We start from the raw sequence: 26687 nt of genomic DNA, 5'->3' as shown, positions 1-26687 counted from the left end.
TGAACAGTTTTTGGGGGAGTTAATTTAAAAATATTCAGGGAAGCATTTTGTATATCAAAGGCTGCTGAATACTTTCAGTGAATTATATGCATTACTTGAGAAATAGCAGCTTATGTATTTAAAAACTTAGTAATGCTCAAGGGGGAGACACAAAGTCTCTAATTATATAATATACTATAAGAAATATAATTGAAAAGGTTCTGCAGCCTTTGATACATGTCGCTTGTCCCAATATTTTTCATTGCTTTCCACTATTTCACTGCCATAACAGTCACTGTGACAGTGATGCTAATCTATATTTATAGATCTAGACATTGGCTGTGGGGGGAGGTGGTAGGTGCTTTGTGTTGTGTTAAACCACTGATTTAAGTGACCAAATGTGGGTTCAGGGTCCAAGCCTCAGGTGCCCATCTTGGATCAACTTGGCTACTACATTGTAAAAACTCTTTTCCTTGTTATTTGTGTTGCTTATTTTGTCAGCATACCTTCATTCTAAACATTTCTCTTTTCAAACAGCATCCTGATCTTCCTAAATTGCAATTCAGGGGACGAAGGAGTATTGTTAGATACACATGACAACTTTCACACCTCAGCCATTTCAGCTGTAAGTCTGTTCCAATTAAGCCTTTATAGTACTCTTTATCAGCAGGAAACTTGTATTTTTATTAACTCTTGTTCAAATAGCAAAAGCAGCTCAAATGTTCAAAAAATGACTTTTTACCTTTATGGGTAGAGACCAACCCCAAGGCAATTGTTTCATGACGTCTGAGCATCTGAAAGTCAGGGGTTATAATGGAAAGTAGTTTGAATCTTAAGTGTAGTGATTGTCACTTCTCTGGCTATAATTCTTCCCGTGTCTTCAGACACACAGCCCCAGATTCAGTGGCGTGTCACATAAACTTGGAAGATAGCTTACACCTTCTTCTAGCCACCTTAGCATGTAAATTCCACAAACCTAGGCAGAAAGTAGTCCAGTCTCACCGTTATAAATTGGTGTAGTGCTATTGAAATCAATGGAGCTATGCTAATTTATACCACCTGAAAGACCTGACCCATTCATATGGCTGGATTCCCATATATTCTCACCCACTGATAAAACTTACACTTCACTGATGTGTGTGTGGGGTTGTCAGAGGAGACAGCTATACCAGCTCAAGGCTTCCCTTATGCAGAGGGAATTTCTGGCTGGGGAGGTGTGGCCAATTTCTGCTTCTTGGGTGCTGGTGTGGCATAAAGGGAATAGAGCAGGGTGGAGAATCTGGACAAGATTTGTGGATTGAGGGGGAGCAAACTGACCTTGCTAACCCCTCAAATTGCAGGGGGGACAGGGTGGCAGCCAATCACACCTCTTCCCTGGAAAAAGAGAGAGAGGTTTGCAAGGTGTTTGGGGCTTCCCCCCCCCCCCCCTCAGAAGATGTCTCTTGAAGGGTGTTCATGGGGCCTTTCAGGAGCCAAAGGGTTTTGGAGGTTCAAAAGTAGCTGAAACTGAGTGTCAAATTCTTCTAATTTTTCATTCTTGGGTTAATTGGAATCTAATACCTCATCAGAATTCAAAGCACATGAAACCGCAAGAGGCAGATGAAGAAAAGACATGGCCAAACCTATTGCAAAGCAAAATCAACTTTTGTATGGCTCTCTATTGACTTTAAATGGGACTTTGAATAGTGGTGTGAACTATCTGTTTGAACGGAATGCGTAAGTATCATAAGAAAACTTATGAAAAGCAGTCACTGTGCCTGCACAGGATCTGCTCCCCACCATTAAATAACACAGCTGGCTTAGCTTTTCATTTATAATACTTTCAACTGGAATTTTCTCTTAGAATCATTCATGCTCTACCATCCAGTGTTGTCCTTTTCCATTTTCCCCTCACCCTCCGTTTTCAGTGGAACTGAACTTAATGTGCCTCTTTCAGGTTTTGTTTTGGTTACACCTAGAAGGAGGCCAACTGGTTTTGAAGTCACCAGGACCTAAAGCGAACCCTTGTCTACCGTTCACACAAGCCTCAACCCTCTTCTGAGCTTTGAAAATGTTTAGATTACTTTTTTTCCCTGTGTGAGAGCTTTTATCCATCACTACACTTTCTGCTTTCAGCCAAACCACTGAGGGGAAGACATTAAAAAGAGAGGGCAGCTGCAAAGCAGCAGTTGCATAAGGGTCAAAACGGCATTGAAAGCGGAACCTCCTTTTGCTTCCCCAAAATACGTTCAGTCATGCAAAGGCAAATGTTTGGTAGTTTAAGGACTCGGTTTCTTTATTTTCTTGACCATCCCGCAGTAAAAGTGAGTTCATTGGGTCTCTCTGTAAAGGATCCAAAGGGCAAATAGTACCATTGATTTTGGACAAGTCTGTATGTCAACCAGGCTGTTGTTGGAATAATTTTGTCTTATTATGATGGTTCCAATAAAAGAAACCACTTGCACTTTCAGAGGGAGGAGGCTGTGCCACGTGAATCAGAAAGAAATCTCATGGATAGTGCCGCCAGTCCCCTGTATTTCCACAACCAAGCCAGTGAATGGCCAGCCTTGTTTGCAGTAATAATTCATAGCATGTAGCGCTTTACATCTTCAAAGCACCAGACAAACATTAACCAATCAATCGTTGCTACAGTCTTGTGAGGCAAAAGTTATCCTCCATACATGTAAAGAAACTAAGGGCTTGTCTACACTTAAAACGGTGCAGCTGTAGTGCTTCAGTGACGATACTACCTATGCCAATGGGCAGGGTTCTGTCATCGGGGTAGGAAATCTACCTCCCTGATAGGTGGTTGTTAGGCCAATGGGAGCATTCTCCTGTGACCTAGCGCCGTCTACAGCAGGGGTTAGGTCCATTTAATTGCATCACTCAGGGGTGTGGATTTTTCAAACCCAGGAGTGATATAGTTATATCGACCGAACGTCCTAGTGTAGACCAGGCCTAAGAAAAGGAGGTGAAGTTACTGGCTCCAGGCCATGCAGGGAGGCAAAGGCAGAGCTAAGGGGATTCTTCAGTTCCAGGTCTGTATCCAGCCCACTTGACTTTAAACATTTTTGGTACATGACAAGTCCTAATTTTCCAAGGACCTACCATGTTATCAGCTATTTATAAGAAACTGTAAATAAAATGTATTGGACATTATTTCTTACTAGGTTTTTTTTTCATTTCAATATTTGTAATCAGAACTGAAAGGACTGAAATTTATATTAAAAATAAGTTGGACTATATTGCTGTCACCAAGGATATGATACTAAAACTTACTTATTTGAGCTCTGGCTATATTCTCCATTCAGTATGTGACATACATCTTACCCATTCCCACCCTTGTGTGTTACACTCAGATGCTGTGTAGTGTCTAAAATTAGGCTGTTACCTTTGAGACAGGGACCATGTTATGCTTTCTTGATTTGCTCTGTAAAGTACGTAATACGTCTTTGGCACTGCATATAAATAATTTAAATCTGTTATTCTTTGTCTTGATGCCTTGGATGAAATCCTAAGCTCAGTGAAGTGAATGGTAAACATCTATTGATTTCAATAGGGTCTTATCTTTAATAGAATTGTTGCTAGGGGGACACTTTGCAAAAATACGCAGGTCCAAATCATAGCTGCTTTTTTATGTTTATCATAGATATACAAGGTGGGTGAGGTAATATCTTTTATTGGACCAACTTCTGTTGGTCCGAAAGATATTACTCACCCACCTTGTCTGTCTAATCACTGCTCTACAGCCAAAATGCTTCTGAGATAAATGTAGTCAAACTTTACTAATTCTGGGTCACTGAGAACGAAAATGATGCTTAAAATTGTTGATTGGCTCTAGTTTTCAAGATATACTATTGGGTCAGTATATACGACCCTTGACTTGGGAATGGCGGAGGATAAGTGAGTTATAAAGGGAAGGGATCTCAATTTAAACCAGAAATGACTAAAATACATCTTTGACTGGATCTATGAATAAATCTATGACTGGGTTTGGACAGTACTTGCTTTTTAGGCAAAACAATGAATGATGCAATCTGAAGCTGGTATTGCGTCATACATTCTATGAATTGCATCATGTTATTCCTAGAAGTCATGGATGATGGAATCATAACGAAGCTTACATCACTCTGCTGAACAAATTGCCCTATATCAGCTCTAGAAATCATACAGTGTCGTGCTCTCTTATTTGTCAGTGTTTGATTTTGCAAAGGGACACATTTCTGTTTAGCCAAAAGGAGCAGAGATGCCTCGTACTTGTGTGAACAGTGCAGATAACTTCTGCTATGTTTGTGGTGAAGTGACTTTTGCATCACAAAAGCACAGTATAACCACTATGGTTAAGAAAGCCTATCACCTTTATTTTGGCTGCAAAATTGGAGATCAGGACAAGAGGTGGGCCCCACACATATGCTGCAACACTTGTGCAACAAATCTTCGCCAGTGGTTGAACAGGGAAAGGAAATCTATGCCCTTTGCAGTGCCAATGATTTGGAGAGAGCCAACAGATCATACCAGCAATTGTTACTTCTGCATGGTGCCTCCAGTTGTGAAAGGTGTGTCAAAGAAGAAAAAGTGGACTGTGCATTATCCAAACATTCCATCAGCTATACGCCCAGTACCCCACGGAGAAGGACTGCCGGTTCCTGATGCACCAAAATCATTCTCACTTGAGTCAGACGAGGAAGAGGATGAAACTTCTGGTCCTAACCATCAATGTCACAGGACCCACATTTTCTCCCATCCTCCTCCTCTGAACCACACCTCATAACACAAGGTGAACTGAATGACCTTGTCAGGGATTTGGAACTACCCAAGAGTAAGGCAGAGCTGTTGGGCTCCAGACTACAGCAGTGGAATCTCCTGGCAGGTGATGTTAGGGTTTCCATGTTCCGTGACCGTCAAAAGGATCTTGTCCCATTCTTCTTCATGGAAGGTGATCTTGTAGCCTGCAACAACATCGATGGTGTGATGGCAGCCCTCAACATCATTCACGATCCAGATGAGTGGAGACTATTCATTGATTCGTCGAAGACAAGTCTTAAAGCTGTTTTACTGCATAATGGCAATGTTTTGCCATCAATTCCAGTTGGTCATGCAGTCCATATGAAGGAAACTTATAACAACATGAAACAACTTTTGAGGTGCATAAACTATGACCAACATCAGTGGCAGCTTTGTGGCGATTTGAAGGTTGTTGCTCTCTTGCTTGGTCTGCAGACTGGATACACAAAGTACTGCTGTTTTCTCTGCGAATGGGATAGTCGTGCAAGAGATTCCCACTACATCAAGAAAGATTGGCCATTCTGACAGTCATTGGAGCCTGGGAGGAAAAGTGTTCAGCATCCACCACTTGTTGAGTCAAGGAAGATTTTGTTACCACCCTTACACATCAAGCTGGGTCTGATGAAGAACTTTGTCAAGGCCATTGACAAAACACAAGCAGCTTTCAAGTACCTCGTGGAAAATTTCCAAGATTAACTGAAGCTAAGATAAAGGAAGGTGTCTTTGTTGGTCCTCAGATTCATGAACTTCTTCGAGATGATGCATTTGACCATGCACTGCGTGGCAAGGAAAAGACGGCATGGAAAGCCTTCCAGTTACTGGCAATAAATTTTCTCGGAAACAACAAGGCTGACAACTACAGGTTGTTGGTGGAAAACCTCCTCAAGGCATACAAAAGCCTTGGTTGCAACATGTCACTAAAGATACATTTTTTGCACTCTCGTCTAGATTTTTTTCCACCGAACTACAGAGCAGTGAGCGACGAGCACGGCGAGCGATTTCACCAGGACATTGCAACAATGGAGAAACGCTATCAGGGCAAATGGAGCCCATCAATGCTTACAGACTATTGCTGGACAGTGACAAGAGATGCTCCATTTAATGAATACAAGAGACAAGCCAAGAAGCGCCGAGTAGATACTGAATAGGACTAAACTATGTACATAATCGTTTTTTGCCTTTTGTTTCATAATAAATTTTATTTATATAACCCTTTTGCTGATTTTTAAAGTGTTACATAAACAGGACAGGTGAAATATTATCATGTAAAGCAACCATAAACACATGAAAAGACCTAGGTTTACAATTTATGATTAAAACTCTCCTATCTACACAATATACATAGACATAAAATGTAAAAACATAAATATCTTAGAAACAGTAGCCAATCAGTTGTTTTAATTGTCATATTTGAATTCAGCACATCAAAATACATAATAAATAGCACATTTTATCTCTGAAGCAGACGACGTCTCAAAAATTGTAGACCAATGTAACCTGGGTCCAACACATCTACAACCACACTGCATATCATAGAAATGGCAGTCTGGACTAACCATTCCACCTAGTACAATCAGAATGGTACTACTACCTGTTTCCTGCTGGCACTCCTCCAGTTGAGAGGCTCTGCTTTAGATCTACCAGCTGCCCTTTGTAGCTTTTCTATGTTTCACTCTGTATGTGAATTGGGCCTTTATTGCTTTTAGGGAGAGCTGCCTGGCACCTTGTACTCCCCCTTGACTACACAGCTGTCAGCATCTTTTAGCAGAGGCTTTTATTTGGATTTTCTACTAATTTATTTTGCTTTGATTGCTTTTCTTAGTGTAGCTGAGCAAAGCCAAACCCCTCTTCAGAAAACATCAGGTCAAAATAAGGATGAATAGGTCATATTCATAATATATTCCTTGAAATTCCAATCAATCCGACATCTACATTATCTGGTAAGTCTGATCTGTCCTGTGTTTTAAAAAAACAAAACCCCTCTGCTTCTGTTGATTCCCCATCAGGCAAGAAATCAAGACTCTAATTATCCTCCTCATGCACTGAAAGGATATGGGATGGCTGCAGCAAGAGAAATATTTTCCTCTACTTTTACAATCTGAAGGAAATGCAATCTAAGATTTTTTCCCTCTTCCTCCAGAAAAACATGGGAAAATTATCCACCAACAGAACTGGTAAAACAACACCAGTGTATGTTCTGGCTGGAACTGGCTCTCCAAATTTCCACAGGGAAAGGAATAAACACAGTTTAGATGTGTTACAAAACAAACCAGATTTTTGGTGAATAAACCATCTGACAGAATTTACATTCAGAGAGGGACACAGGTGTAGGTTCCCCCAGAAGCACCAGAGCAGGGATCAGTGCATGAGAAAGGAGGTAGAAAACAATGGTGGTTTTACACTGCATTTCTGCCTCTTGATCAGGAGGGATACTGTAGGCTGAGCCAACCCCAGTGCAAGTAGAGTAACCCAAAGTCTGTTTTAAAATGTATTGCAGCAGACAGTGGCCTGCCAAGGGACTTCACTGCTGGCCTGGATTGCCAGGGCCCATCAGGCCATAGGATATTACAGTTGTTAAATACTGTATTTGAAGATGTAGCAGTTAAAGGTTGATTTTTAAGTAACTATTCTCTGTAAATGTTTCTATGAGCTACGAAAATCGGGTTGTTTAAAAAACTTGGCACTTCTACCTTCTATCCAAGGATCTGAAAGCCCTTTATAACCCCCAATGAAAGAAGCTTCACTGTGTCTTTCTGAGATAGGTAGGTATCATTCCCCTTTTAGGAACAGGGAAATGTAGGCAGAGAGAGCTCGAGGCTTGCTGAGGGTCACTGAGGCAGTCTGAGACTGGGCCCTGGAATAAAGCCCTGATCTGCTGACTCCCAGTCCAGTGCCTTAATTGGATTTTCCCTTCTTACACTAGTTTTCTCTAACAAGAAATTGATGATAAAATCATGCTGCATGTAACAGATTAGTGTCATAGATTGCATCTGAATCTGCCAACCATATGGACCTAAGTACAAAGCCTGAATAGGCCCAGACTTTCACTTGAGTTTTCACATAATTTTTAACAATCAGGCTAAGGAATTATTTCATGGTAGATTTAGTATTCCAATATCTTTGAAATTAACCTCATTTTAGGGAGGGCCAGGGAAAGTAGCCCTTGCACACATGCACTTGTAGGGGTAGGGCACAAGGAGCCTTCCTTTTCCTTTCCCTTTCCCTTTCCCTTTATACCATCGGTGCAAGGGATGGGTTGTTCCCTTCTTGTACTCCAGGGCTCTAAATCACCAGAAAGGGGGCAGGGAAGAGACAGAACACAGCCCACACTCTCTTCTCTGCAGCGGCCCACAGCACTGGCCAGGAATGCTGAGGGAAGCAGGCTGCACCGTCATAATGGAATGCTGGGGAGCTTGAGGAGGGGCACGCATGAGGCCCAATCTCTCTGAGATCCCCTGGGTGCAGTGTGACCACACCACCCCCATAAGGAATAGGGTGACCACTGATGTTGGCTGGAAATAAGGGAAAACCATGTGAAAAATAAGGGACAACTCTTTATTTAAGGACATTCTAGGGAAACACCATTTCCTTTAGCATATCCTGTTTTCCCCCATAAGTGTATATTTCTACTGCTTTCAAGTGTACAATGAAATGTTTTAAAACTGAAAAGTACCATTTTATACAATGGAATACATCTTAAAATAAAGGGTGGGTGTTCACTCTAATTAGGGAGCACAATCAGACCCTAAAATTAAGATTAGCTGATGACTATGAATAGGCTAAACCAGAAAGTAGGGGCAAGCTGCTAGGTACCCATCACATTACAGGCAGTCTCCATGAGGGACCCTTTCTTTGAATTTACTGGCCCCAACCCCAAAGTTATTAACTCCTTGATGTGCTGCAAATCCTTTCTATTTCCCCAGGCATTTGGAGAGGGGATGGTGGAGGGTGTGAGCTTGATTGCTATGTCTTCTACATCAGTGGTTCTCAAGCAGGGGTATGTATAGATATTTGCCTAGTTTTACAACAGGCTACATAAAAAGCATTAGTGAAGTCAGTACAAGCTAAAATTTCATACGGACAATGACTTGTTTATACTGCTGTACATACTAGACACTGAAATGTAAGTACAATATTTATACTCCAATTGATTTTTTTATAATTATATGGTAAAAATGAGAAAATATGCAATTTTTCAGTAATAGTGTGCTGGGACACTTTTCTTATGTCTGATTTTGTAAGCAAGTAGTTTTTAAGTGAAGTGTAATTTGGGGGTACTCAAGACAAATCAGACTCCTGAAAGGGGTATAGTAGTCTGGAAAGGTTGAGAGCCACTGATCTACATAGCAGTCATAAGGGGTCTTGTTTTCAATAGATCTCTTTAGTGAGATGGGCAGTCCTTTGTGTACTACTCCGGAAAATTAAAGACCAGATTCACTGGTTTAAGCCAGGTTAATAGCTGCTTTGCATCATCTTAGTAGTACAAAGTGGCTGGAGTTTATCAGTGAATCTAACCCTAGTTGTACAAAGTCAATAAAGCCTGGGTGTGTCTGTGTCTTACATTTTAAAAAAATCTAAAGAAATAAATATAACATGAATGTTTATGGGGGTGAGCAGAGGGCAATGACAGACAATCTAACAGCTGTTTAGTGGACTATGTGAAATGAGTTCATGATCCCCATCTGGTTTCTAGTGGACCAGTGGACACAGTAACTACTACAGTCTGGCAAATAGAGCTGGATGGGAAACGTTTTTCCCATCCCATTAATATTTTAAGAACATAAGAACAGCCATACTGGGCCAGACTATCTAGCCTGGTATCCTGTCTTCCGACAGTGGCCAATGCCAGGTGCTTCAGAGGAAAAGAACAGACTAGATAATCATCAAGTGATCTATCCCCTGTCGTCCACTCCCAGCTTCTGGCAAACAGAGGCTAGGGATACCATCCCTTCCCATCCTAGCTAATAGCCATTGATGGATCTATCCTCCATGGACATATGTAGTTCTTTTTTGAACCCTGTTATAGTCTTGCCCTCACGACATCCTCTGGCAAGGAGTTCCACAGGTTGATTGTGAATTATATAAAGAGATCCTTCTTTTGTTTGTTTTAAACCTGCTGCCTATTAATTTTATTTGGTTGCCCCTAGTTCTTGTGTTATGGAGTAAATAACACTTCCTTATTTACTTTCTCTGCACCAGTCATGATTTTATAGACCTCTATAATAGCCCCCCTTAGTCGTCTCTTTTCCAAGTTGAAAAGTCCCTGTCTTTATTAATCTTTCCTCATATGGAAGCTGTTCCATACCCCTAATCAATTTGGTTGCCCTTTTCTGTACCTTTTCCAATTCCAATATATCTTTTTTTTTGAGATGGGCTGATGAGATCTGCACACAGTACTCAAGAAGTGCGTGTACCATCAGGGCCGGCTCCAGGCACCAGCCGAGCAAGCTCGTGCTTGGGGTGGCAGATTCTAAGGGGTGGCTTCCCTCTAATCCTTTTTTTTTTTTTGCTTTGCCGCTCTGGCCGCCCTGTAGGGGGCGGCGGCGTGGAGGAGGGGAGCACTCTGCTGGGAGCGGGCTGCGCACTCCGTCTGCCCCAGCCGGTTACAGGTCTGCAGCAAGCCCAGCAGGGCAGCCTGCGTCCTTCCCTGCCCGCTGACCGGAGCGGCGCGGAGCCCTCCCGGCAGGCGGTGTGGCGGGAGGGGCCGTGTGGTGAGTGCCCGGCTGAAGGAAGACCTGGCCACCCCCCTTCTCTCTCTCCCCACATTCCCTCCCCCTCCCCCACGCTGCCCGGGGCACATCTGCAGTGCCGGGAGTCCCCCCTGCACCCACGCTCCAGCCGCCCCATGGGATTTTTTTGCTTTTTTTTGCTTGGGGCGGCAAAAAAGCCAGAGCCGGCCCTGTGTACCATGGATTTATATAGCGGCAATATGATATTTTCTGTCTTATTATCTATCCCTTTCTTGCATTTATGAACATTGAGTTTCATCTGCCATTCATTTTGTTGCCCCATCACTCAGTTTTGTGAGATCCCTTTGTAACTCTTCGCAGTCTGCTTTCGACTTAACTATATTTAGTAGTTTTGTATCATCTGCAACTTTTGCCACCTCACTGTTTACCCCTTTTTCCAGATCATTTATAAATCTGTCGAACTGTACTGGTCCCAGTACAGACCACTGGGGGACACCACTATTTACCTCTCTCCATTCTGAAAATTGACCATTTATTCCTGCTCTTCATTTCCTATCTTTTAACCAGTTACTGATCCATGAGAGGACCTTCCCCCTTATCCCATGACAGCTTACTTTGCTTAAGAGCCTTTGGTGAGGGACCTTGTCAAAGGCTTTCTGAAAATCTAAGAACTCTATATCCACTGGATCACCCTTGTCCACATGCTTGTTGACTCCCTCAAATAATTCTATCAGATTGGTGAGGCATGATTTCCCTTTGCAAAAACCATGTTGACTCTCCCACAACAAATTAAGTTCATCAATGTGTCTGGTAATTCTGTTCTTTACCATAGTTTCAACCAATTTGCCTAATACTGCGACTAGACTTACTGGGATGTAATTGCCAGGATCACCTCTGGAGCCTTTTTAAAAGAGCCAATGGCCTGGCTATTAGGCTATTCACCTGAGTTCAAGTCTCTGCTCTAAATCCAGCAGAGCAGGGATTCAAATCTGGGTCTCCCACATCCCAGCTGAGTGCACTACCGCATGATTTTTAGCTCTTCTGGGGTTTTGGTCTCTGTCTCTGGTTTTGACCAGAGATTCTGTTTTGGAACTGAGAAACCTTTCCTGATGAAAGTTTTCTCAAACCCCATTAACAGTTTTGGTTTTAACGAATCAACATTTTCTGACAAAAGGTCAATATTTCAATGAATCTGACATTTTCTGTTGAAAAATTCCGAACCAGCTCTACAGGCAACCTTCTTGTCAGCCTCATCACAAAAATGATATGCCCCCTGAGTGGGGCACAGGTGGGGTACATGGTCTCTGTTTAAACAGACAAATTCAGTTTCTGGTGCTGTCAACCCAACACTTTTCATCATGTTTTAGTTTTCTTAAATCAGTTACACACTACAAAAATACACAATTAACTTTAGGTCTTAAAGTAAACATATATGAAATAAGCAGTAGAAATCCTGGACCACATTTTTGCTCTGTTACACTTGTAAAATCCCATGACTTGTAAAAGCAGGATTTGCCCACCATGTGTTAGTTATGTATAATAAATAATCTGGTTAATGAAAACACATTTTCCCATTATACATCTTTAGGAAATTTCAGATATAGAGCAGAATATTCATGAATAGTCACAGGTTCACCTTTAAAATGTGCCCTCAAAGCACATTGGAGTTGAAGCAGACAGGATTTTGATTTAGTTTAATCTTGAAGAAGGTATTTCCTGGCAATCTTTTCCTGTGCACTCTATACTTCCATACATGGAAATGCAGTTAGCATAAGTCCAGACTCCCTCGTGAAGGGCTAGTGTCATCTTTATCACAGGAGGTCAGCACCACCTCTTAATGAGAATGCTCACTGAATGTTCAATTATTCAGATGTTCATCGATATGATGAAATTACTTTTTATGCTGAGAATACTCTGCAGTATCTTCTCTCAGGAACCCACCTCGGTGAACACAGTAATGGTAGGGCACTAAAAGGAAGATTATACACTGAAATAAATGAAGTTAAATGACTGTTAGACATTTGCGCATAACACTATTTGCATGTGTGGTGCTTTACAGAAAGAATCAGATGGCAGATGACAGAACAAGGAGCAATGGTCTCAAGTTGCAGTGGGGGAGGTCCAGGTTGGATATCAGGAAAAACTATTTCACTAGGAGGGTGGTGAAACACTGGAATGCGTTACCTAGGGAGGTGGTGGAGTCTCCTTCCTTGGAGGTTTTTAAGGCCCGGCTTGACAAAGCCCTGGCTGGGATGATTTAGCTGGGAATTGGTCCTGCTTTGAGCAGGGGGTTGGACTAGATGACCTCTTGAGGTCCCTTCCAACTCTGATATTCTATGATTCTATGATTCTATGATCTGCTCAGAATCTTGTTCTTTAAAGTTCTTCACCTGTGTAGAAATGAATTCTGGTACAGAGCTGGGAAAATCACTTCAGTGGGCCTGGTGTTGTTTTGCTCTGGGCTAGGGACTCTGGGGTTTTATTAATGGGGTGCAGATGAGAAACACACACAGTTCAGTTTTGATGCATATTATACATGGTGCTAAGCTGACCCTTGACATTTGCAGTATCCGTACCTTAGTCCAGTATCTTACGTCAGATCACGAACACCACTTCAAAGACTTGTGGCTTTGCTTTAACTTTGAACAGAGCGGGTTGCAATTTTGGATCTGCATAGAGCATTCAAATCTGGATTTGTGAGCTTGATGTGTCATTTTTTCCCTCCGTGTCTCTCAGCAGTTATCTCGTTGTATCATCTTGTTATCCCATGGCAACGATGCAATTAAGAGCCTTGTGACCGGCTTTGGAGAGGGAAGAAAAAAAATCACTGCTGTTTCTGAAACTTCTGAAGGGCAACATGGAAACGCATTTGCTTCAGAATGTATTTATCGTTCTGTTATTTTTAAGCTAGTATTTTATAACTCTCCGTTAACACGTCAAAAATGTTACTGTTGCTCTAAGTTCTAAATTAGAATTGATGAACGTTTCCTCACCCCCAATATGTGTCCCACACTAGTCAAGATGAATCTTCATTTTCTTGATGTGTAAGGAATATATTCCTTCTCTCACACATTGGAAAACTAGTCCTTTCCTAAGGTAAGTGTTGAGTACTCCTGCTATGTAATGGAGGTGCCAGGAAGTATACAACAGGCAGCCTGCCAATACGTTATCCACCATTTATTCTCAGGGTGCCTGGCACCACAGCTAAAGCAGGGCAAGATTGTGATCTACCATGTGTAGGTGTGCATGAGAGTGGGGAAAGGACACAAAGAGCCTCTCCCTCTCCTAGCAACCCTGCACAGGGACAGTGCCTGGAGAACCTCCAAAATACATGATGTTAGATGCATGCACAGCAGCATTGCCTTCTCCAAGGCTTTATCTTGATACTGAAATAGGTGGTGGTGCCTCCCAGAACTTTAACCGGGAATTGTTTAACACAATATCCACTGCAGCCTTTTTTCCTAGTCAAGCTAAGGCGCACATGGGGGACGGAAGGACAAAGATAGAGGTGTGTCCATCCACTGCTTCCCTGCACTTGCTAGCAGAGCTGGCCCTAGATGGGGAGTGCGCCTTGCACTCTTTGAAAGGGTGCAACAACAGTCATGCTCCCCCTGGGTGCCTCAGCGCTTGGGTCAGGGCAGGAGAGGGTTCTGTGCTTGCCTCAGAGCTAATGCTGCCAAACACTTCTGCTGGGGTAATGAACCTCTATATAGCACCCCATTGAGTGCCTGTGTTTTAAAGGCATAATACCTTATAGTTGGTTGATAGTTGGCGAAATACTAGCCATATTCAGTTTAAAATATATAAATCTGCTGTTTCATTGCACTTGTGGGTTACCCATATTCCATGTCTTCTTCTAGCATTCTGCATCCGCTGCGCTATTTGGAGCTACAAATCTTAGAGGTTTAAGTTGTAGTTCTGGATGGAGGGAAATATCTCTCTAGATCTAGGAGTGAAATTCTTTTTATCCAATCCAGTAACATATATGCCTTCTGGTCCATATGAATTCTATGTCGAATTTATCCAGTATCTTCAAATAGTGTCTCATTGATAGGAATGAATAAACCAGTTTATTTAGATAAAATAACCGGCCTGCACCTTCCTCCAAAACTTGAACTGAGCACAAATCTCTTTTGAAGAGTTTGAAAAGTGTTTTCCACCCCCTCTCATATAACTGTTTTTCCTGATTTTGAGATGTAGGCTTGCAGCAGAAATACCTGAATTCTGCAACAAAGGTTATTCTTGTGGTGTTTCTGGCTAGGCTGCAATCCAGGACAACTAGAAAACTCGCATTAAGCTCCTGTTCTCAAGATATTTCCACACTGGTTTTCAAACCAAAGAATGTCTCTTATATGGCCACATTTCTGGATGTTTATCTGAATCAAGGTCCTGGGCATCTTGCTGTTTGGCCAATATAATTCAGAGTCCTACTAATTACATTTTCTTCAGCATAACATCTGCCATTGCATGCATGCTCAATGCCTATGGCAAATTAGCCAGTCCAAAGAATAGTGCTGGTATCATTCTGGCCCCTCCTTTTCCCTTCTACAAGCCCTTTAGTCTTTGTTCAGCACAATCAGTCTATGCCAGCACACCGTGGGAGTGTGACAAAGCAGAGTTGAGGCAGCGGTTCCAGCAGGAAATCACAGAGCTTGCTCTTCAATTTACTTACAGTAAATATAGGCGGAAGATTAATGTTGAGTAAGAGGTCAATGAGAGTAGTCAAAGATTTCAAATGTCTATCCCTTTTATCCCTCATGTTTGTTAACTTCGTTTTCTTTTCATCAAGGCTTCCATCAGTCTGTCTCCAACTGGCTTAGTTCCAGAAGAACACCCAGTCCTAGCCTCTGAAAGACATAATTTACAGCCTCACAAACTTACAATGAAAAAGACCTAGGGAAAATGTTGCCACCTAGGAGCAGTGATGTACTGGGGGAGTAAGTCCACAGCCCACTTGATGGTATTTATATGCATTATGCCTTTAAAAAAGTAAGTGGCACTGGAGACACATGCCAGAAGCAGCACTTGCTGCACCCTTGAAAAGATGTAAGACAGCAGAGACTTGCCAGAGCACAGGACTGTGGAGAAATATTTGTTTTAAAGTGTATTAAAGAATTTTTTTAAAGGAAAACTGAGAAAGACTCATCCAGACTTTGCAATCAGAGGTCAGTATATTCAACTCTACTAACCTGGGCACTGGAGAGCAGAAAGCAGTGGACAGCTTTGGAGAGGTGGGCACAAAGAGGGGTAAGTAGAAGGTGCAGTAGCTCTATGACTTGAGTGTCCCTGTCTCCATAATGACAGGTTTCAGAGTAGCAGCCGTGTTAGTCTGTATCCGCAAAAAGAACAGGAGTACCTGTGGCACCTTAGAGACTAACAAATTTATTAGAGCATAAGCTTTCGTGCATCCGAAGAAGTGGGCTGTAGTCCACGAAAGCTTATGCTCTAATAAATTTGTTAGTCTCTAAGGTGCCACAAGTACTCCTGTTCTTTTTCCTGTCTCCATAATCCTTCAGAAGTAGGGTGACCATATTTCCCTATACTGAATACAGGACACCTGGTAAAATTACTCATATTCAAGTGAGTTCAATGGCAATCAGTTGTACAAATGTTCAAATTAACAGCAAGTTGACTGAGCGCCTGTTAAAAAGAAATAGTGTGTAGCTGGATTCTTTTTATTTACCTTCTTACATATCACATGGGGAGGAGTGACACACACACCCCTTCCCCCTCCCCACCCACACACAGGGAGAGGACACACACACCCATACACCTCTCTCATACGGGGGGTGACTCCCTGCTCTCTGCCCACCATGCCTGGCTGGGCCCCCAGAATGCACCCGCCTTCCTGGTACCTGCCACGTCTTCCTGAGGCAACACATGGGCAGGGGGCATGCAGGGTCACATGCCCCCCCCCCCCCAATTTCTGCCAGGGCTCACACCAGCATGTGGCCAGCAGCAGCCTTTCGGCACTGTGCAGGAGGGAAGGGACAGGAGCTGCTTCCAGCTGCAGGGGAGAAGAAGGGGGAAAGGGATGACCTGGCCCTTGTCTTTGCCGAGCTCTTCTCTCTCTAACCCTGCTGCCTCCTGTGCCCTGGCTACAGCATGGACAGGAAGGGGTTAAGCCCTAAGGATGCATTGTGGACCAGAGCCCAGGGAACCTGACTGCAGGGGCTTCAGCAAACCCAGCCAGAGAGGTGGCTCAGTAGAGGAGGGTGCATAGGAGATGGAGCATCCCCGCGCTCCCTGAAGGCAGGACCCAGGGCAAAGGGGATGAAGAAGGTGCTAAGCCCATGTGTCTGCTGTGGAGCCTGTACGTTCAGGGTATGAACGGGCTGGAAATCACTTCCCCTGCTCCCACCCCTGCCACTCCAGAGCTTAGCTGAAGGGTGGAGAGGTTTCCTCGTGCCAGCGCTGTGCGGGGCTTTGGCACATGCAGGGCTTGGCTCCTCCTGGACAGTGTCCCAGGCCAGAGGGTCTTGGGTTTTCCCGGGGCACCAGCCCAGCCAGAGGCAGTGGGGGAAGGAAGGCGCCTGCTGGCCAGGCTGTTGGTGAGCTGAGCGCTCCGACCAGGGGCTGGTTCTCCACACAGCGCCTGGAGTGAGACATGCCCGCCGGGGGGGATATGGAGGAGCTGGGGAGGGCGAAGGGGCAAAGCACGAAGAGGACAGTAAGAGTGGGGACCATGTAAAGGGCTGATAGGTGGGCAGTAGAGGCGACATGTAACTGGCTGCCACTTGGCGCTTGCCCACACTCACCAGCCACCACAGCTCACAGCACACACCCAGTGCCAGCAAGAAATGGGACGGGGGGTGGGGCCTTGCTGGCCGAAAGCTGGCATGCAGCGGGGGCTGTGCTGATGGACTGGCAGGGGGAGTGACTGGCCGCGTGCACTACATCTTCGCCCCACCACCAGCCTTGCACACCCACCCCCATCAGCCACTGGACCCCCCACCTCCAACTCACCAGAAGTGGGTGGGTGGCTGGTGAGCAGGGACCCAGCCAGCAGCAGGACCAGCAGGACCTGATTGGGGGGGAGACAGAAAATATGGGACAATTTGCCCATTTTAAAGAAAAAGTCAGGGCACCTGCAGGAGGACTTAAATATGGGACTGTCCCTTTAAAAATGGGACATCTGGTCACCCTATTCAGAAGTCCCTGCACTCCATGCATGCAAAAATGGAGCTTTATAATGTGTGATGGAGTGTGCTGGGGGTAGAATGGGGCAGGGCTGGGAGAGTAGCCATGCCAATTTGATTTTATCTGAGCCCAATGTATATCCAGGTGCCAGCTAATGCTACTCAAATTGACCCTTACTCTCATTCTGCATCTGCAGGGAAGTTTGTGTGTGGGTGACCGGTGAGTCATTGTGAGCCTCCTGCTAGAGACTGGCACACTAATGCAGCTGCTTTTCCCTGCAGGACCCTGGAATCCTTGGGGCATGGAGGTTTTGCCCTTCTGCTTCTCCAAAGGGAACCTGCTGGTATTTCCGGGTCCCTCCCTGGGGATTTGCTCTAAGATGGTAAGATGTTCCTGAGCTAGAGAAAGAAAGAAGATCACATTTCTAAATTTGACAAATTCCCATTAAAATAAGGGGTAGTTTACATAGCAAGTAAAGAAATGGTCTTTTATTTATATTTTTATTTATTTATGTATGCTAAATCAGTTACTTTCCAGTAGTTTAATCAACAGTGCATGTAACTACCCCCTCCAAAGGGTGATAGTTTTTTTCTGTAGCAGATGAATGTAGATGCAACTACAGTTGCATTAAAAGCTTGGTTTGCAAAGGTGCTAAGCACCCTGCAACTCCTATATGCACCTTCAGCTTTTGAAAATAAGTCTGTATATTTAGATCCCTAAATATGCATGTAACTGGAAGCAGCCAGTTCTGAAAACCTTGGCCCTAAATCCCATGTGGGTATTTACTGAGAAGAAACATATGATTGCAAATTGAATTTCAGCTGGGTAGCAGCTCTTCTAGGAAGCCGTTATACCTGTGCTTGAAAGTCACAGAATAAACAGACTGCAATATAAACAGAGATGCAAAGACTACAAGCTTTGGCCTTAAGATTTATAAGGTGAATTTATAGCAATTGCCAACCATGTGCAGTTAAGAGTCGCCTCATATTGATAATTTTACTCAAGACACTCAAAGAATTACTGTATGTCAGATTTGTGTGTTACATGTATGTCAACATTCAAAAAACTTGTTATCCAGACAATAAAAGGGAGTTTTTTTCCTCCTGAGAAACAGGAAATCAAGCTCAAGTGGGACTGATTCCAAATACTGACCAATTTTATTCATACTCCAATTTCACCTTGACCTTTTCTGACTAATACAAAATAAAGCTGGCTACATGGAGGAGTTTATGCAGTGTTTATACTGTATCAGACATGCTGACTCGCATTGACTCAGACTTCTGCTGTTCCATTGACCCACATAATACAGTAGATTCTTTGAGAGGATCAGTAGATGTAGTGTGAAAGGTCACTGAGTCTCAATTACTGTATATGCCAAGAAGATGTAGCCAAAAGGAGGGGTGAATTCATGCTAATCAAAAAATTATATTGACAGATTCAAGAGGACAACTCAGAAAAAGAAAGAAGGGGCAAAAATCTGGGATTTCCTACAGGAAGACAAAAGTACTCAGGAAGCTCTATGTACTTCTTTTTTTAATAATAAAGGAATGTGTTTAAGGAACTAGTATTTTAAAATCCTTTGTGATCACTTGGGACCAGCCTGATCCATTTAGGGGACAAAAGCTACAAGAAAGTCAGAGCCTCCATCAGCTATTTTCCTTAGGTTAGCAGGGTTTGCACTATGTGGACTGCCCTGTGAGTTCATTCCCAAATACTATAGTTTCCCTAAGAACCAAGTCATTCTCCTGGGAGGTGCTGGATACTGTCCTAGGTTCACCACAGCCCAGCTCCCTTGGCCCTAGAGTCCCTTTACTCTTCAATGTTTCTCTCTTTCACAGTGTGGAACCTCCCTTAATTAGCTACCAATGCTGCATGTGTGTAACTTTAGGCATATGCGTAGGCCTATTGAAGTCAAGGGGACTATTCACATGCTTAAAGATACATGTGGTTGAGTTCCTTGATGATTCAGTTAGCAGTAACTTGCATCTGTTCTCTTTTAGGGCGACTTGGGGACATAACAGTACAAAGAATCAGCATCTCCACAAGGCCTACCCACTCTTCAGGCGCACATCTAAACGCCTGTGGAGCACCCGTGGAGGGGTTTCCTTAGGTTTTAGGGGGAAGGAATCAATATTGTGGATATTAATAATAAATACGATTTGTATAGAGTCAATCATGCACTTCTCTGTACTTGGGAAAAGCAAAAGGAGCAACTGACTAAATTGAGAGACAACACATTTGTAAACAATAAATGAAAACCATATTTTAATTCACTGTATTATTAATCTGTAACATTTGGTGCCACAGGATATATTTTAAGCAAATGGCTCAATAAGATTCAAAGAAAGATTAGACATTTTTTAAATAAATGATTTGCACTTATATGCACCCTTTTATATAAAGCTTTCCACATGTTTTATAAACAACAATTAAGCCCTCACAACCCTGTGAGGTAGCTAAGTATAAAAATAAGAAAGGAACAGCAGTTTAACTAACTAGAATAAAATTACAAGGGCTATTAATTCTCATGCTTCACATCATAAATTTACTTGCGAGGGCCAAGAATATTTTCCCCCTGTGGTACAATATTCTTTGTAAAGTTGTCTACGTTGATGACAGGGATTGTTCACCTTCATTTGAAGCATTGGTTATAGACCGTGGACAGTATCTAGTTAGCAGATTAAATTATATAATTAGTCTGTTCCGATATGATAGTTCTTCTCTTCCTAATCTAGTGTTTTAAGCAAGCAATAAATTCACTTGAAAACAAACAAACACACACACACCTTTAAAGAATGAACCACTGACTTGTCTTTAAGTAATAATAATTAAACTTTTCATCCATAGGTCTCAAAGGGTGAAATCCTGACTCCAATAAAGTCTTTGGCAGCTTTGTCATTAATTTCAATGGGGCCAGGATTTTGTTCAAAAGTGCTTTGCACGAGACGGTAATTATCACCCCCATTTTTTAACATAGGGGAAAACAGAGGTAAAGAGAATTGAAGAGACTTGTCCAAGGTCACGCAGCAGGTCAGTAGTAGAGTTAGGTATAGAATTTGGATCTCTGGACTTCCAGTTCAGTGCAATAAAGGCTAATGAATCAGTCAACCCCATTTCGGTCAAATAAAGTTCTTTGCATTCCTATACTCTGGCAGATATTGAATGAAATGCTACCTCCACAATACTCACTTTATTTTATTAAAGCATCAACAAAACACGGTAGTTGCTGATAGTGGTTCCATCTTCCATAACGTAGCAAGCATTTCCCTTACCATGAATGGAGGTTTTTCCCCATTTGGATACAATGCATTTTAATATATTAGATCAGAGGTTCTCAAACTGTGGTCCGCAAACCACCAGTGGTCCACAAGCTCCATTCAGGTGGTCCATGGATAGTTCCCTCTAAGGTGAGTGCCTGGGTGGCTGCACATGAGAGAATGAAGGGCCACCCACCTAATTAGTGGAGCTAGGCAGGCATGGTTCCACTAATTAGGTGCCTGGACTCTGGAGAAGATGCACATGTAAGGTGAGGTGGTGGTCTTGGGGGGAATATGGGGTAGGTGGGAGGGGGCAGAGGGGTGAGAAGTGGGAGTGGGGGGAATTTGGAACATGCAGGGCTGCGGCGGCCAGAGAAAGAGGCAACTTTCTCCAGCTCCAGGGCTGTGGCTGCCGTGGAGAGAACCCCCTCCTTCCCAGCCCCAGCTCAGGGGCTGCCGCGGCGGGGGAGAGCGGGAGAGATCCTCCCTCCTTTCCAGCCCAAGCTTGGTGGCTGCTATGGTGCGGGGGAGAGGGCACATCCATCACATTAGAAAGGTAAGACTACTGATATTAAAATATGCTTTTATTTGTAGAACAAAAAAACCATTAATTATTATTTTTTTATATAGCACTTTTATCCAAAGCGCTTTAGAATAGTTAGTAACAATACAAACAACAGTTGGAAACATCATTAAGTAGTCCGCCAAGACCTCAGCAATTTTCAAGTGGTCCGTGAAAAAAAAAGTTTGAGAAGCACTGTACTAGATCACATACACTATTTGATATATTGTTTCATTACCAAGTGTAAATAAATCAAGAGCTAAAATAATTTAACTTTGTAGGAAAGTGGCATGTTGCCTTGTGTTGAGCACTGGATCTGTAACTTAAACTTGAAAAGAAACCTGTCAAGGTATTTTTCACAATTTTTAAAATCCTGCTTCTTTCTCACAGTTGTTTTTAATAACCTTTTGGAAGCCTGAAATGGAAAGTTGTTCCCTTCCTAGAATTTTTTCTTTCTTTTTCATGCACGCACACTGGGCTATTGTAGTTCCTGGCATTGATACGCTTATAGAAGAGAACCGACTTGTTTATTTCAGGAAATAAAACACCACCATAGTATAAGTGTTAAGTGGATTTTTCAAACAAATGTACTGAAAGGGGAAAAAGGCAGGTGACCTTTTGGACCTATCAACTTTGACAGCATCCTTTTAATATGCCATGTTTTTCCTTTTGCTGCCCTAGGTTGCAGATTGAGTTAGAATTCTCTGTTGTGATGAGGAAAGCTTACAGGTTTGAGAAGCACTGAGTGTACATGTCAGGCTGGCACAAATTTTAAGTATCTCTTCTTACTCCTGCAGTGCCAGTGCACCAGCTCCATGAAATGGAACCCTACGGTTTCAATCCTCCCATGCAAGTGATGAGTCTGAACTCTTTCTGAACTTGGCATACGTTGAAGTCAGAAATAGTTCAGGAGGACAGAATTAAGGAATTAAAGAAGCAAAATTGTATAGCATCATGTCCCGGGTAATACTGCGTGCACTGCCATGCCAGTAAGGCCAAGTGTCAGCAGGTTCAAAGTTACCAAAGGCCTTTGATGGTTTAATTGTCTGATTCAGAAACCTTAAATACATGTTTTTGCTTTTCCTGAGGCTCAACAGGTTAGAGCTGTTGCCTCTTCTGTTAATGCTACATACCAGGCACTCAGCCCTATCACAATATCACACAATGTGCTGACAATGAATAACTTTAGCAGAACCCTTATACATGAGAATCTTTTTTTCCAGGCTACCAATGCTGGCAAGAACTCTGGAAAGGGAAAGGTCGATAGGTTTCAATGTTTGTTCACTCCTGAGACAAATGGCTCTTCTGATAATGTTACCACAGACCACTGGGGACTGACCTTAAACTGCCAAGCTCATTCCATTTAAGATATCAGTTGGATTAATGAGCATTCAGAGTCTGATCCCATGAGGTGTAAGGTGCCCTCAACTTCCCTGACGTCAGTGGGGGAGAAGGGCACTCAGGACAGTCCAATTCCCGGCTCTCTAGGAAGAATGACTCATATGTATGTTCAGAACATACCAATTTGCAGCACTAGTTGAAGACAGTAAAATTACAGGTTCCCTTTTATTTATAGAAGAATCTTGGCCTTTTGAATACAAACAAGCAGATTAAACATACAAAAATCCCCTGGCCAAATCAGATTTTAGCTTTTTCTCTGCCCTCGTACTTGCTTCATTAGAGTCTGAAATGTTAGTAGATTCTGTGGGGGATGATTAATGATACATGGTGGAAACCATTGAGCATTCCCCTCTCCTTTCCCACGTAAAGCTCTTGAATGTATTAAATCAATAATTCTAAAATTAGAAATGAATGTGTAAGGGATAAAAATGCAATTGTGGGGTGGAAAAGGGTCTTTAATCACTATATACATGTATATTTGCCAAATGTACAAGTATTTATCATTGAAACCTCCACTGATGAACTGTTCCCACACTCTAATAGGCTGTAGGAAGGATGTAATAGAGATTATAGGGTTCAATGCTGCAAAGTGCTGAGTGCCCTCAACTCTCATTGACAGCAGTGAGCAGTGAAGGTGCTTTACACTGGCAGAAGATGCTGAGACCCTCACAGTATCAGGACCTGTTAAGTTCACATTTTTAAAAAATATCATTTTCGAAGTCGCCCACCAACCTATTCAGAATCTCAGAGAAGAACAGACTGGTTATTCAAAATTTAATTAGGTAAATGGTAAATATAGCGGCTTGAATTATGAAAATTCTCTCAGCCGTTAAGAATTAACTACATAAATTTATTAAAGAAAAGATTTAGTGGGATGATTAATTTATATTGCATCAGAGTTCTTGTTTGCTGGTGCCCTTTTCCTTTTTGCTTGTGAGTGTTTAATGCAGGAGCCTGGCCTTTTGCTAGGGGCATTTGTAACTGTACCAAGTTATAAAGAGGGGAGGGTCTGTGAAAAAATGGAAAGAAAAATAGATTTGTCATTTATGTTTTGTGCTGCTTCCCATCTACATGTAAAATCAATAGCAAAGTCCTTAATGGATGGCATGGAGTCTCCAGCTCTTCTCCTGTTAAAACTCTGCTTAGCTATGGGTGTGGCGTGAGTGCGTGAGTGAGAGAGAGACAGCCACATGGCACCATACTAATATTTATTATCAGTACTGATATATTTAGCACCCAAACTGTGCTGGGCACTTTACAGAGAAGCAGAAGGATTGGGCCAGATTCCTGAGTCTGGCCCAATTGCACTTAGTGCAGGACTGAGGGAAGAACTGGCTCCAAGCTACCTTTCTGCTCTCCCAGTTCTGGGGCAGGCTAAGGGCTGAATTGGGCCTTGGTCCAATCCTTTGGCTGCTTTGACTGACAGCAAGTTACACTATGAGGGCCAGTCCCCTAGAGACCATTCCCCTGACTGAGGATCATGAGAGTGCAAAGTGCTTTGGCCATGCTCCTGACTGTTCCTAAACCAAGGTGGAGGACTGGGAGCAATGATGTGGAGCTGGCTACGGTGGCTTCACACTACTGGGACAGTCCTCTGTGCCAGGGGAATCTCTAGCTGCCTCATTAGGGCAACTTTCTGGCTGCTTTGCTCTGCCTGAATAGTGTAAAGCAGCCAAACGAGGGGCCAGGAATCTGGCCCATTGTCCCTGCCCCAATAAGCTTACAATGTAATTTTACAAAAGATGCAAGATAGAAGAAATAAATGATGGCCAGATGAGGGGAAGTGAGTACAAGGATGACAATAAGGTCATATGACAACTTAGATTTGTTTATGTATTATGCATCTTTGTTTTAATTAAATACAGAGAGCGTAGTTTACATTAGTTGTGGTTGATGCAGAATAGTGGTTTTCAACCCTTTTTCATTTGTGGACCCCTAAACAATTTCAAATGGAGGTGCAGACCCCTTTGAAAATCTTAGATATAGTTTGTAGACCTACAGGGGATTGAAAACCACAATCCTATGATAACGACAAACTTTCATGGACCCGTTAGATATAGTCTGCGGATGCCCAGGGGTCTGCGGACCACAGGTTGAAAACTATTGAACACGTCATGGGCCTGAAGCCACCTCCTACTGAAATTCAACCAATTGACTTCCACTTCAGTGGAAGTAGAATCAGGTCCTCTCTGTTTTTTCCCCAAAAAATAATACAGTGCATGAACAGATCCAAATCATTAAGTACCTGTATAATTTAAACATAGGCAGATCTGATTCAAATCCCATTGAAATCAGTAAAAACAACAAGGAGTCCGGTGGCACCTTAAAGACTAACAGATTTATTTGGGCAAAAGCTTTCGTAGGTAAAAAACCACTTCTTCAGATGCATGGAGTGAAAATTATGCAGGGATTATATAATGACACATGAAGAGAAGGGAGTTACCTCACAAGTGGAGAACCAGTGTTGACAGGGCCAATTCAATCAGGGTGGATGTAGTCCACTCCCAATAATAGATGAGGTGAGGCAAAGCTGCTTTCGTAATGAGCCAGCCACTCCCAGTCCCTATTCAAGCCCAAGTTAATGGTGTTAAATTTGCAAATTTGTTTTTTACCCACGAAAGCTTATGCCCAAATAAATCTGTTAGTCTTTAAGGTGCCACCGGATTCCTTGTTGTTTTTGTGGATACAGACTAACACGGTTACCCCCGATAATTGAAATCAGTGAGGTTCTCTCTATGGGCTCTAATGGGTGCTGAGTCCAGTTTTTTGAGAACAGATACTGTAGAATACTAGCCATTGTCACAACAAATGGCTTCGTTTTACTGAATCCCAGGCTCTTGTTTCTTTTGATAAACAGCTTATTTTGAAATGCCACCAAGGGTGGCAGTACCTGACAATGGTACAACTTAAGTAAGATAAATGGGGATAGTTAAATATTTGATTGACTGCAAACATGATAGCGCCTTTTTAGTTTAATCTCCTGCCTGGAAACATATTAAGCTGAGTAGGGTTGGCAAATGAACAATTCACAGAGCCAGTGTGCCCTCCCCCCCCATTGCCTTCTGTGATGATATAAGCAAATAGGCCACTGGTGCCTAGAAATAGTAGGAGAAAGACAGAAAGGGAAAGACAACAACATCTAAAACAGTATATATATATATATATATATATATAATGCTGATTATTTGTAAATTACTCTTTTGTTTATCTTCACCTGGACTAAAAAGGTGGCAGCTGTTCTGTTGAAGCAGTGAATGACAGGACAATTTTCAACAACCCCCCTCCACTCACACGAATGGAGAGCCTGACAGCTGTTTTAGGAAATACTGTCACTCAGGATTTAAATACTTTTACATAATCTGGAATGGAGTGGTGAATCCAAGCTTTTCACTGGTCAAGTAGCAGGTGGGGAATTTAAGCTTTTATAATAGGACCATAGGCTCTGCTCCCACAGGAATTTTCTTTTACTGTCTGTTGACTTATTATAAGATCTGAAATAAAGACTGTGGGATTAAAAAGGGGGCGACACAATTTGAAGGTCAGACTAGTGGAGATGGAAAGGAAAGTGGGTCTACTCAGCTGCAGCAGCAGCAGCAGCCGCCAGCAGGGAGTTCTGTAGAGCCTTGTTTTAAAGTCTGCAGTGAGGAAGAAAAACACTTGAGCTGTTAGAGCACCAACAGGTGCAAGCAAAGGAGAAGAAACAACAAAGTTCATTATGGGATTTTTTTAAATAGGTCTTTAAAAAAATTCTCTGTCCCTATTTTTTTTATAACGGACAATTTCATGCAATTTAAAAAACTTAAACTTGACTCCTAACATCTCATTAGATTCAATTATGTTCTATGACCTACCATGTCACCTGACTCTTAGATGAGATAGGGCATGTCCTCAGCT

At 42.6% G+C, this 26687-nt stretch overlaps 1 long non-coding RNA gene across 1 annotated transcript; it reads left to right on the top strand.

The window, feature by feature from the left end:
• The first annotated feature begins 514 nt into the window (after positions 1-514).
• Positions 515-19134, top strand: LOC101935388 (uncharacterized). Its single transcript, XR_254616.5, has 4 exons — positions 515-604; positions 13170-15680; positions 17855-17955; positions 19009-19134. It is a non-coding gene; the product is annotated as an uncharacterized LOC101935388 (long non-coding RNA).
• Positions 19135-26687: the final 7553 nt, after the last annotated feature.

The sequence above is a fragment of the Chrysemys picta genome, chromosome 1, assembly GCF_011386835.1.
Source record: "Chrysemys picta bellii isolate R12L10 chromosome 1, ASM1138683v2, whole genome shotgun sequence".
Lineage (NCBI taxonomy): Eukaryota > Metazoa > Chordata > Testudines > Emydidae > Chrysemys > Chrysemys picta.
This window is presented reverse-complemented; position numbering and strand designations above follow the sequence as displayed.